This window comes from Falco naumanni, chromosome 1 (genome assembly GCF_017639655.2).
Source record: "Falco naumanni isolate bFalNau1 chromosome 1, bFalNau1.pat, whole genome shotgun sequence".
Classification (NCBI taxonomy): domain Eukaryota; kingdom Metazoa; phylum Chordata; class Aves; order Falconiformes; family Falconidae; genus Falco; species Falco naumanni.
The window spans coordinates 90038216-90050324 of NC_054054.1; the positions used below are offsets into that span (position 1 = coordinate 90038216).

General features: G+C 45.3%; 1 protein-coding gene across 2 annotated transcripts in view; it reads left to right on the forward strand.

Annotated features, from left to right (window-relative positions):
• PXN (paxillin) overlaps window positions 1–12109 on the forward strand; it is a 47534-nt gene that overhangs the window by 13188 nt on the left and 22237 nt on the right. The window contains exon 1 of one of the 2 annotated variants that reach the window (XM_040605421.1): window positions 10353–10438. The exons of the other annotated variant lie outside the window; for it this stretch is intronic. The gene's annotated coding sequence lies outside the window, so the exon portion shown is untranslated. Of the gene's footprint in view, window positions 1–10352; window positions 10439–12109 lie in introns of those variants that run through there. 2 annotated transcript variants of the gene reach the window in all.

A 12109-nucleotide genomic window follows, 5' to 3' on the forward strand; every position in this document is an offset into this window, starting at 1 on the left:
CTAGCAATGTCTTGAGCTCTGAGCTTCGGTTTATTCCCTTTACCATAGCTGTGGTTTAAAATCTGTAGTGTCTTGTTTCCTGCTGTTCCTATACCCATCCTTGGACTCTGCTTTGTTTAATGGAGGTCGTCTTTGTACTGGATTTGTTAGCTGTTTGTGAAATGGCAGCATGCACTGTGTTTTGACCTAATGCTTGTGGAGTAAGTTACATGCTGATGTAGCAGGAAGGGTCTGGTTCCTCAGATAGCTGGCTTGGCTGAGCCCCTTTTCCTGTAGGAATACAAGGGAGCTGGTATTTTGATCAGAGGCCTTGGCCCTGGGAAATTGTCCCCAAGGGGGTCAGTTCAGTGGCTGCTTGTTTGGTTTTCATGATTTTTTTTGGTTTTGTTTTGGCAGTGGACAGCAGATCTTGTTGGAGATTTTTGAACATTGATCCCAGTTTTTAGAAACTTTGAGAGAAGCCAGCAGCAAATAAAAATTCTTAAGACATGCATGAGGAGAGTTGATTTACTATTTCATGCATGTACGGATAAGTAGAGGACTAAAAAGGTTAGTACATTCGTGGCTAATGTTTTTATTTTTTATTCTTTTTTTCCATCCAGGATATTGGCTGAAATCCAGCCCCGGTCAGTACTGAGATGGTATTAACTGCTTAGTTGCTTCTGTAACATGGTCACACTCATGCCAATCTGTTCCTGCCACCAAACTCAGTTCACTCTTGTTCAGTTTGAGTGTTGCTGTGTTTGAACAGAGCTAATGTCCTTTGCTTTGTCCGAGCCAACTTGCCTCCCTCCCAGAGAGTTAGGTCAATATTGGCCATTTGCTAATGCCTTTGTCTGGGACTTCCTGGAAATGCTTGAAGATCTATTTGCTGTCAGGCAGAGATCAGAAATAGATCTTGCACAAGAAGGAGACGCTTTAGGAGGGGACGTCAGAGCCTGTACATAACCTCCTTGGAGACCAAAGCTGTTTCCAGTTTGGCAGTTGGCACACAGGGAGAGAAATGGAGACTCTCTAATTTGTGCAGATTGTTGCTCCTTGTAATCTTTCATGAGGCTAACTATAACTGCCTCTAGGAACACCAGTCTGTTTGCTTCCAAAAGGAGAGGATTCTGACAAAAGACTTGGTAGCAGGTGGAGCTCATAGCAGGCTGCAGATTCAGACTGAGAAATTCCAACTTGAAGTATTTTTAGTACAGGCCTGAGAGTCAGAATTGCGTTCTATTCTGATATAACATGGACTTGTCATATTATGTTGGGCTGCTCAGGGCTGCGTATCAGTTCTCTGTTTCTGAAAAGTAGATGCTTTTCTCTGCTATGAAGGGGTGTGAATGTTCAGGTTGAGGATTCTGATTTATGATCCTTGTTGGAATTCAGGTGCAGTGGCTGCAGACTTTACTGCCTGCAGTTGGTGCAGGCAGGCCTGTTATATCAATATAAAATGGAGTATGTAGAGGTTTAGGGTGTGGAGCTAATGACTGCTATGTCTGAAAAATGTGGTCGAAAGTGGCTTCTACTTCTGCAATTAGGGCTGTAATTTGTGGGTGGGACAATCATCTGAGGACAGTAGGACTTAAATCATGGTGGTCTGAACCACTGGAGTTCATGAGTTGGAGTACTGAGTAAAGGCTGGTTAAGTCTGTGTGAAGCATTTGACATTATCACAAGCTTTTCTTGTGCAATCTCCAACTTCTTTATCCAGTAAACCAGAACCTGGCTTTGTGCTCTTAAACATTTCGCAAGTGTTGAGATTAGCTCAGCCTACTGCTTTTGCATGCGCTGTGTCACAGGATGTGCTTGAGCTATAGCTTGAAAACCCTTTACAAACTTTGCCTCACTTTCCTGAAGACTGTTCATAGAGCAATGGAAGAATTTTTTGACCGAGTTTATCCATCATCAGTAAATTGTTTCCTGTTGTTCAGGACTTTGCTTGAGAGTACAGTGAATCTAGATAGAAAGGAACCACACAAGGGGTTATTGGCTCTTTCAATCTCACACAACTGTGGGTTGTCTGTGAATCGTTATACAGAGGCATTCAGGGCTTGTGTAGCTGGGGATCTGGCATTCTCAAAAGCTTTTGGTAGCTGTGACACTGAAAACATTTATTGGTTTGGTAAGCTGGAACATAAATTCAGTTTAAGGCAGAAGGTTTTAGCATTGGGTGTTTTTTCCTGGCATGAGCTGTTTGCTTCTCCGGACTGTAAACAGAGGGAAATAAATATAAGATGCCTCTTTTCGCTTCAAGTGTAGAGAAAGACATGCTATAAAAAAAGAGGATGCTGTATGCAACAGGAAATAAGCCCTCCCCCTCCCCATCATCGCCACCCCAGCACTTTCTGGAAATGAGAAATAAATGGGAGGATACAGCTTTGGGAGGGAGTAGACTCTGGATCTAGAGATATCACAGTGCTGCTAGTAAGTTCAGGTACTTCTCTCAGAGGCAATACGTGAAGAATACAACAGCCAGCTTAAGCAGGATTTGTATGGCCTTGCTTTGCTCTATGCTGTCCTTAGATCTTCAATGACAGGAAGAGTTTGTGTTTCCAGGGCTTTCTGTTGATAGCTTCTGCATGCAATAGCCATGGCATTGGAGTGGACAGCTAAGGTTAATTTGAAGAGTTTGAAAAGGCTGCACTTGGTTTAGCAGCTTTTTGGCTGACACCCTGCCTCCCCCCATATTTAAACTTTTTTTTTTTTTTAATTGGTCTGGAAACCTTACTGATTTTCTGCCTGGAGCATCAAGTATATCCCTTCTGAAAGGAGGTGGTACTTAAATCACAAATAATTTCCAGCGTGAGGATGCTCAGCAAACCTGTAACACATTGAGGAATATTTCTTGCTGACCATGTAAGCAGTTTTGTGCCTTGTGAGACTTGACTTCCATTATCTCAGCCATATAATGGTCTGTTCTAGGGTAGTGGAAAGGGGATGAGAGTTTTTCTAAGGCAGTTAGAGGGAGGCAGAAGGACTGCACGTTTCTCTTCGTAGGTGGTGGTTCATATCTATTAGCCATTTTGAGCTGGGGTCTAATTTAGTGGAGCTAAAGTGGAAAAATCCTGGTCCTACAGGAAAATCTTTTGTGGTTCCTTCACACAGCTTGGACTGTAGGGCAGAGAGCACTGTGGATTTGTGTTGTTTTATCCAGGAAACTGTGCTGACTCAGATCTTTGAGGCAGTTGCTGTGATTCTCAGCCTGCATGCTGCATTGATGATTCCATGCCCTGTGGGTCTGCTAAGATTAGGTTACCTTCCTGCCAACTGCGGTGATGTGAACAGAGCCAGCAGTCAAAGGATTTCCCAGCTTGTTGCATCAAAGATGACAAGAGGTGGATCCAACATGCTCACTCAAGGAATGGGACTGTGATTCCCAGGGACTGCTGGTGCCAAGCTGCAAACTGGTTAGCTGGTTTCCTACAGTGTTTCTGTGCCCTTGAACGCCTTGCTGCTGTGTTACACAGGAACTAGCTGACCCCTTGTGATGTGAGGGTGCTACAGTGCCAACCATGCTGATGAATACATTGCAGGCAGGTCTGAGTTTCAGTCAAATGCTTGTGTTAATTTGAAAGGAAGCAGTGTAGCTGGTTCCAGGAAGGATCTTGCAGTGACCTTTATGGTTTTCCAGCACATGTACAAATAGACCTCTTGCCCCTCAGAGGGATGTGATGGAAGGCCTGACCTCACATGATGGCTTTTGGTGGGTTTTGTAACATACAGACTTGGCTCACCCATCTTCAAAGTTTTACGTTTGGAGTAGTCTCTGTCAAAAGCTAACTCTTAAGCTCAGTGGCACAAATGAGGTAACACCAGTACATAGTGTATGCAGCCTTACTGATTGAGCCATATCAAGATTCTGGGGCTGCAAAGCCAAAATGTCAGTGCAGGCTCAGGTGAAAGTGTCTGGTAGTGGTGGGGGATGTCTCCAGAATTTAAGAGCATTTCAATTTGTGCTGTCTTGCTGATTGCTCGCTTTTCAGGCTGCAGTGTTTCTGGTCCACATCTGAGATGCGGATTGATTATGGGAATTATACAGGAGGATGGGAGATTTTTCAACTAATGGCAGGATGGGGCTGGATTTTACAGTTTGTGTCTTGGCCTGAGTTTTGGAGATGAAAGTATGGTATTTCCTATTTAAAGCAGAAATTTTATTCACTTACCTAGACAAGGGCTAAATTATGGCATTGGTCTCTTCAAAACATTTTCTAAAAGCTGCTTAAGTCATAGAGTAGCTGGAGCTACGCTTCCAAGACATGTAACAAGTTTATCAAGAAAACCCAAGCACCAATCTAGCAAACTTTTATTGTCTCAGTAAGTTGAATTAGGTCAGAAAGTGTCTGGTGATCAGGAGGACAAGTTCCAGGAACAGTGTGTATTTGCGTTCTGGGGGAAAGGGGGATCACTAGGCTGTTCCCTTACTCTGGGAGCATGTGGCGGTGTCAGTTCCGCTGAAATCACAGCCAGAGCACTTGAAGGATTTGCATTTCATCCCCAAATGTGCAGTGCGTAAGTTACTGATGAACAGTTACATAAATTGCTTTAAACAGGCTGTGTTTGCACACTTTTTTACAGCACCATGCTTGGAGTGGTATTAGTGCATGTTAGTTGTGACCAGTTAAGTTGGCCACAAGCTCTGGGATCAAGTGTCCAGCTTGGGTCTCAGTGGTTGGGACAGGAAGCCACAATCGTTGCTGCAGCTGATCATGTAGACCGCATCTCATAGTGCAGTGTCTTGTCATTTTTTAGACGTTTGCTGATAGTGGTCAGAGCTGGCTGCATGGGCTGCTGTACTGGGGAAAGCTAACTGGTTTTGCTGTCCGTATTTTTGACCATGTAATCTGAAATTTCTCTAGGCAGGTCTAGACAATGCAAAGTAAAAATACCAGTGGCAGCTCTGTACTGGTACTCCAGCAGTTGTTAGGTCTGGCAAATGACTTCTCTTTTGTGCCTTGATTTTTTTCTGTATCTTGAATAACAGTCTGTCACTGCTTCACAGAAGGGCTGAGAGCTGTTACATGCCCTGCATTTAACCACCTTCTCAACCTGTCAGTTAAATTTTGGAAAACTTTAAAATGTCTCCTCAATATGTTTTAGAAAGTAAGCCAAGCTATTTTACATGCTTTCTATATATGTGAACCAGAGAACTTCAGGGTTTTAAGAGCATATAATTGCATTTTGAATTTTTAAGGTCTCGTTTTGAGTGTAGTCTGTGTATTCCATTGCTTTTGTAGTCTCTGATCTTTTTGCATTTAAAAACATTGATTAGAATATAACACCTTAAGAACCTGTTACTACATTTCTTTTACCAATACCTGCATTCACCTGTTTTCATGGGTTTCCTATTTCTGATAATGCTTTTCCATTTTGCTGAGAAAAGTCAAAACTGCTATTAAAAAGGGAATTCCTGTCACCAGTGATGCTCTTTGGGGCTCCCCACCCCTTCCAGACTCAAACTCAAGGCAGTGAGAAGCCCTATAGCAAGGCTCCAACAAGTCTTTTTGACTCAGCTTTTCTAGAGCATTGCAAATGTTTCTTTTGAAAGGCTATTTAATAGGATAAATATACCCAAGCTCCCCATTCCTCTGCAGTTACTCACGATGTAAAACTGTCTTGCCAGGGATTGGGTTACCGCCCTGAGCTGTCTCCCTGTATGTGAGCTGGAGTTGCATTTAGTCCCGGAGGTTGGGGCGAGAAGACTTAATTGAACCTAATGAGATTTTTTAAAGTTTGGATTCACAGATTTTGCAAAGAGGCTGCTCGGATGAGCCTGCAAGCTCGGGGTTCAGTTCTGGAGATGCAATTCCCCTTGTTCATTTAAAGGACAGCAAAAATCAAGGATTTGAATTCAGCTTCTTAAGGTATTAAAAAAGGGCTGGAGAATGGTTGTCATTCTCCAAATGAGGGGTCTGCAATTTGTCTTATGCTGAGTGAGACATGATTATCACATAAAGTTCATGTCTTCATTCAGACCTGCCCTTACGGCTGCGTAGCTTTTTATTTCCATTTGCCAATCTTCTGGGAATCTTCTGCTGCCTAAACCCGGAAAACCTGTAGCAGTTCTAGTTATTTGGGTAAACAGGGGTGTGGGGAAGAACAGGAGAGATGCAGATACCTGTGCAGCAGCATCAGTGGAAATACTGTAGTTTGTGCTCAGGCATCACATCCTGATTACCCAGTGTGATGTGTCTGGGTTGTCAGGGACACGTGGTAGTAGGGATGCTGAGGGAGATGGAACTCTATGACTGAATGTGTTGGCTCTGTGTGGTGGCTGGATGAAGAATCCTGTCTCCGGTATCACTCATTTTCCAGATGTCCCATGCAAGGAGCAGAGCTACAGGCAATGTGTGGTTCGATAGATGTGCAGATGCAGCTTTCAGCTGTTGAAAATAACAGCCTGTTATCTGAGGCATTTGAAGTATCTTGTCGCAGTTATGCTTCCATTTCCTCCCCAGCAGTAGATGAGAGAGAGAAGAAAATTTGACAGTTATCCTTTTGATCTACTTACTATATTGATAATGCTTCTGATTTGCTGTGTCAGCATGGGTTAATAGCTCAGTTGTTAAGAGAGATGAGCTGCGTATGGAAATCTGGGGTAGTTTTCTCTCTTCTGGCACTAATGCCATCACCTTTGCACTGCGTTGTGTATCTCTAGCACAGGCTGGAGTTAAGCTGGACATAGTAGTAGGCAGCTTCTCCTTAACAGAGGAATGCAAATTTATATTTATCTAAATTGCCTCACTTAAAAATAAATAAATATCCTAGACTGCTTATGAGTAGTGGAAAACTATTTATTACTTGAGGAAAAATTAGCATTAAAAAGCTGCTTGATGCCAGTTGGCAAATGTGAATTTGTTGATGCCTTGTCACGTAGGTTTTTTCAGAACTAGTTCATGATCTGTTCTGCTTCACTGTCCCACCTTATCCCAGGAGCATTTTTGAGATACACAGAAGGCACAAGAAGAGGGGAGTGAACAAAGTATGTTCTGATACACATGGGAAGATACATGTAAATATTTATATTTTTTTCCTATTCATAACTTCATTCTATTTAAGGGGACTGAGTGCAGCTCAGATTTATAGAAAAGGAGGTTGATGTGTGCATCAGTACAAAGGGGCCCCTGTGTTATCCTTTCCTGTTCTGTACCTCAGAGCTGCATTGTGCTGCCTTGGCTGGTGTTACTGCTCTTTATCAGACAAACCTGGGATGAAGAATGTGCCCCTGCAGCTGCACACGAGGCCGTTTCGGCTGGAGGATACTGCATTTGCAGGACAGCGAGTGCTGACATGCAGTGATGGTGAAGGAGCCTAAGTCTGAGCCCCTGGAATGCATGAACTGTTTCTTGGCCTGACAGAGGTGTGAGCTGGTGAGATAGCGCAGGAATGTGCAGTATATAACTTGGGAGATGATTGCCTTTTTCAGTGTACCTTGAACTGGTAAATGGGACTTACCCTAAGGTATTGTACTGCTCTTTCATCTTGCTGATTTTCGTGGTAAAAGGGCTTTTTTTCTGAGTGGTTCGATGCGTTGGACGTCAGCTTGAGTGTTCTTGTCCCAGCCTGTTTAAATGACTAGCTGAACTTTGGTAGATGCTGGGAACTAGCTTGAAGCAATGCACTTGGTGTTAAGGGCCACTTGTACGTGTCTAATGTATATGCAGAGCTATGTGTGTGATTTGAAGATCAAAACCCAAACAAAGGGTGTCATAGTTAATGTTTTTTGGCAAAAGGGAGGGAAGAGAGAGAGGCAAAGTAAAGCGGCTGGACCTTCAGATGTTGTGGAGTGCTCTGTAGCAGCAAAGGTATCACATGTGGTACCATTCTTTAACTGCCCCTCCTCCACAGGAAAATCTGTGTAGAAAAGCCACTTGAAGGCAAACACAAATGTTCTCCCATACTGGGGAGGATGTGGTTTGAGTAGCTTTCTGGCCTGAATGTTACTTCAATTGAGTGTGTAGTTTTTGGGTTGCCCAGTGGAGGGAGGAGGACTCTGTCATTCTGTGCCTCTGTCTCATGTTGGCATGCAGCTTTACCAGGAGCTTGGCCAAGTTACCTGAGCCTGTAGAGTACCCAGGCATGCATGTGTTGAGATGCACCGTGCTGCATTGGACAGTGAGTTAGGGTTTTATTAGCTGTGTGACTGCACCAGCATATGATAATAAGCAGGATTCTCTGGACTGGTGGTGTTTTAGCAAGTATCGCTCACTCTTCCACGTCCCACTGAGCAGCATGCTGTTAATGGAGTGGAAAATACAAATTTCTGTGTGCATCACCCATGTCTGTAGGTACCTTGAGCCCTACTGAGCCTTTGGAAGTGAGTGTGTGTTTCTGCTCCATGCATGTGTCTGTGAGTTGAGATTTTGTCTGTGGGTTGTGTTAGGAGCTTCTTGTTAGGGTGAGAGTGGAAGGAGGGGTGATCAGTCTTGTGGAGGAGCAGTGGCTTAAAGATCTAGTATAATCCTGTCTGTTTTAGTTTATTGGTACAAAATGGTTATATTTGTCCTCTAGAGATAAATGAATCTCTGATCTTCTGCTTCCTAGAGCTGTGTCTATAGTATGTTAGAGAGTATTTGAGGCAGCAGTAAAACTGGTGTGGTCAGTGTGTGTGGTTGTTCCCACAGATAGTCTGAGGTGCTGCGGTGTGTGCTGGTGAGTAGATGCATGTCTCCGTGGGGAGGTGCAGCACACGTGGCACCCGCAGAAAGTTTCTGTGTGCCTAAAACGGGGACAGGTTCCTGACTTTGTGGGGATGAACAAGTGGGGTGAAGTTCCTGCCAAGTTAGCTGTCCCTGGCGGGTTTCATCTTTCTGTCCATGTAAGGATGTCGTGGTGCCCTCTGATGGTGGGTGCTTGTGTGATCTGATCCGCATCAGTGTGTCAGGATGGTCCTGCCAGCTGCTTCCTGTGGGTTGGGGTGGGCTAACTGGTTCATTTACATCTCCTGCAGCAGTGTCCCTCAGGAGTTGTCTTGGGAAGGAATGCTTCATTATCCAAAAAATCAATCGAACCTTTAATATTTCTATATAAGTATTTATTTAATGTTCTATTTAGGGAGCGGTCACTGTAGTGAATTCAATCCTGTAACGTGAGGCACAGCATTTCTCAAAGCACAGCATCTTTGTTAACAGTTCATCAGGCTACAGCTGCCTGGTCCCTTTTGTGAAAGAGTGTGAGTGATGTATCCCTTCTTTCCCCCCATCTTTTAGCTCAGCGTCTTCTGGTACTGTTAAAAAGTTGCGTAAATCCTGAGTGCGCAGCGCTTTTGGGACCTCCTGGGAGGAGGTGCTGCACGGAAACCAAAACGTTAATCCCTTTGGTTAGGTTTTGAATAATTGTCTCCAGTCAGTCTCTGGACTGCAAAACTCCTCAGGCTGACCTCCAAGGGAGCTGGCAGCCGCTTCCCTCTCGCAGGGTGAAGCCCCACAAGGTGGGGTGGACTGAGCAGGCACCACTGCTCTTGCCCTGCACTGCTCGGGGAAGTTCTGCTGCCGTTGTTGGACCCTTTGAATGGAGTGCAACTTCCCAGTCTGGCAAAACTTTAGGGAACTGTAGTTGCTGGTGGGATTGGGTCAGAGAACAGTTTGTGTGGCTGGAAGCTGCCATGGGGATGGACGCAAATAGGGAAGACCTTCCCTCTGGCTGTGAGCTTGGAGGGAGTGACTGGGTCGTGAGAAAGGGTGGACCCTGGCTTTGCAGAACATGGGGGTGAGCAAGCACAAGGAGGGGTCCTTTGCCGCCCTAAACTGGTGTGTGAGTGCCTGGCCTGCTCCCGGCTTGCTCCTTTTCCTGCCCCACCGGGTAGGGTGGTGCCTTCATGCAGCTGCTTCGGTATCAGTTGTAAAGTTGAAGTGCAGTTTGAGTAACCGAGTGATTTCTCTCCAGCCCTTTCTCCTCCCTCTGCTTCCCGTTCCTCAGCTCTGCCTTGTTTGCTCAAGTCAGGAAGGGGGAGGGTATGGGGGAAGTTAATCATTAAACTGTAATGTCTCCTCCTTAACTCCTTCATAACCTGGGGGTAGAGTGCTCCTGCTACTTCCAGACCCCTCTTCTTTTGCAGACTTGTAAAAATAAACCAGTAAATCTAGCTGAACTCACTTCTGTGCTGTTAATAAAAATCAGTGGGGTTCTGTCCAGTGGTTCATTCAGCAGACTGCTGAGCAGAGGAGGCAAATTTTGTGGCGAGATGGTTACATCTGCCTGTCCTGCAGTGAGGGCTGGGGGTGGAGGGTGGTAAAATGGTTTGGGTCCTGTCTGCGGGGTTGGAGGAGCCCGACACCCTCATGGGATTTTCACTTCCTGGTGGAGTTTGATTTGCCTTTGTCATTGGTGGGGAGAAGCAAAAACCACACCTTCTCGGATAGCACTTCTCGTGGAGGTTGTGTGCACGAAACTTCCAGTCATAGGACCTGTCTGGTTGAAAGAATCGCAGCTCTTCAGCAGTTCCCTTGAGGTATGTGCCTTTCACCCTGGAATCCACCAGCTGTTCTTTTGCTTAAAAAGATTAAGTTAATTTTTCCCCAGCTGCAGAAAGCTTGTATCCCTTTGGAGAATCTGCTTCTGGGGTATTTTGGCTCCTCTAGGAAGATGCTTGTGGCTTAAACAATTTGGAGCATTTTTCTGATGAAATGGAAGGTGTATAGAATTAATTTAACACAGTCTTTAATTTGCTAATGACTGTATTCTGTTCTCTGAGGGCAGGACTGCTTTTTTTCTTTTGTGATGCTTTGTTTTGTGGAAGAGAGTGAATATAAAAAGCACGTTCCTCATCTTGTAATGCAATAGTACTGTCCTCCATTTGACCCTTTAATACATTTTCTTGAAGGGTTGCTAAGTGCATTGGCTGATGTGGCCTGGCCTGCTCAGGAAGTGGCTTTGAGCTGTCCTCCTAGAGCTGGTAGGCAGCCATGAGGGCAAGCAGTTGCTCAGTTGCTATTCTTGGTGCCACCTGGTAACTTCAGCTCCTTGTGACTCAGATGGAGGGTACTGCAGGATGGCTACACTCAGGCTGAGCCCTCACACCCCAAACCTGAGTATCAGGTACCTGCTGTGTGTGGGAGGAGAGAGACAGATCCAATAACTGAAACTGCCTGAAGACAGTCAGGTCTGCGTGGAAGGGAGGGAGATCCAGGAGGTTTTAGAGAGCCTCCTGTCATAATTCTGCCCAAGTTGTGTTACTGTTGTCTGGCTGAATTCCACATCTCCAAAGGGACCTGCCAGGTATGTTCTGATGCTCTTACAGCGGAGAGCGCTGATGTCCCTAGTGAACCAGATCCTCTCTTAATAGCCTTAAAGAGGTGTGCACTAGAGCTTGCTGCCCCGGTGGAAAGCTGGGCACCCGGCCAGTGAGGCTTTCTTTAGAAAGTGAGTACAGTGCAGACTTGCAGTCGCTCACTGGAGTTTCCCCCACCAGGGACTGCAGTGGGCTCCGCAGGGTGGGTTTACAGGACAGAAGGTCCAGCACGTCAGGTTTTGCCTGTGAGTCACTGCAGAGGATTGGGGATGGGCAGAGGATAGTTTGCAGGGAGGAATCCAGAAATGTGGGAATGCCTTTTCATGCTCCGTCTCTGAGGAAGAGCATTTTTCCTGCTTTAAGATTTCTGAGAGGTGCTAACTGTGTGACGTGGGTTCCTCTGCCTGGCATGAGTGACGGTGTTTCTAGCTGATGGAAGTTTTTCTTCTCTTCAGGAATTTGTGAGCAGTCTCCACCCAGCAAGTTGAGAATTGTTTCCAGGAGAAGAGATTTCGTTTACCTGGCAGCCTCTGGAAACTAGTTAACTATTTGTGTGATGTGCTGAGGGGGATTTTTGTTAGGAAAACTGAAAGGCATACTCCTGCTGCACTGATGGACTAATTTGAAAGTTTCATGCTTCTTCCACTACCTTAGACTCTGGAGAAAACCCCTCCTGCGATCTTGTTTCCTGCAGAAAGCACTGCCTGCGGCCACAGTAAATGATTCTGTGATGATGTGGAGCCTGTAATTAGTCTGTGTCAGTATCCTGTTGCGAGTTGATCTCTGGGCAGGTTTCTCCTACATTGCTCTGGTGCAGGGTGCAGTGAGACAACGGATCCCTGTTGTTGGGCGGTTTTCCAGTTAAGACAAAAATCTGAGACTGACATCGTT